Source organism: Galeopterus variegatus, unplaced genomic scaffold (genome assembly GCF_000696425.1).
Source record: "Galeopterus variegatus unplaced genomic scaffold, G_variegatus-3.0.2 Scaffold8558, whole genome shotgun sequence".
Taxonomy (NCBI): domain Eukaryota; kingdom Metazoa; phylum Chordata; class Mammalia; order Dermoptera; family Cynocephalidae; genus Galeopterus; species Galeopterus variegatus.
In genome coordinates this window covers 2,390-3,490 of record NW_007734669.1, presented here as the reverse complement: position 1 = coordinate 3,490, position 1,101 = coordinate 2,390, and positions in this window count along the sequence as shown.

Below are 1,101 nucleotides of genomic sequence, written 5' to 3'. Positions count from 1 at the left end.
ACCAGTAGGTGTTTACAAATGTAATACCAATCAGAATGCCCAGATGCCTCAAGAGACACAGATGGTAACTCCTGGTGGCAATGTGGGACTGTAGGATATAAGGGGGCCTGTCCCTTGAGATGGAGGGGAGGAACTTACCGTTGTCTGTCTCAATATAAGACTGCGGTCTTTAAATTTGGTTTTGCATAATTCCTTTTTTTTTTTTTGGCGGCTGGCCGGTATGGGGATCCGAACCCTTGGTGTTAGCAGGACCATGCTATAACCAAGTGAGCTAGCTGGCCAGCCTAATTTTGCATAATTCTCTATCCAAATAAGCTTCGGATATGAGAGAAATGATGCAAAACACACGTACAGATATACACACACACATGCATTCCTATGTGTGTGTATATACATAGCTAACAATGTGCTTACATGTTAAAAAATATTTCTGTGCCAAACACATGATTGGCATCTTACACTCCTTGTGAAGGGCCACCTACCTGATAGCGACACAGCCCTCATTAGCTCATAGGTCTCCTGGTACAGCCCCACTCCCCACATCCATTTCTCCCATCCGATGGCCCCGCCTTTCTTATTGCCATCTCTACCCTTTGCTGTGCCAACTGCCGGTGGCAAGTTCTAGGATTTACTCAAGAGGAATGAAAGTGTCTTAGGCCCTTAACATGCACTCTCCCATTTTATCCCTAGAATCATCATTTTCCCTCCCGTACAGGTAAGGACTCTAAGGCTTTTCAGAGAGGTTAGGTAATGTGTCCAGTGTCACACAGCCGGGAAGTGGCAGAGCTAGAAGTCAGTCCCAATCTTAACTTCGGGTTCCTCTTCCTCAGGGGAACCTACGGGATGCTCTGCAGGAGGAGGTTTTTTTTTTTTTTACTGTAAATGATGCTTCACTTGAGGTTGAGCTGGGAGGCCTGATAAATAGAAAATGGAAGGTGTATTCGGAGAGTAGAATATGCATAGCAGTGAACAAGAGTAAGTTCTTGGCACATGCAGTTCCATGGGTGAATCTCAAGAGAATTCTGCTGAGTGAAAGAACGCAGGCAGAAAGGGCTGAGCCTGGGTGGTGCATTTATATGAAGTTCCCGCAGATGCAATAAT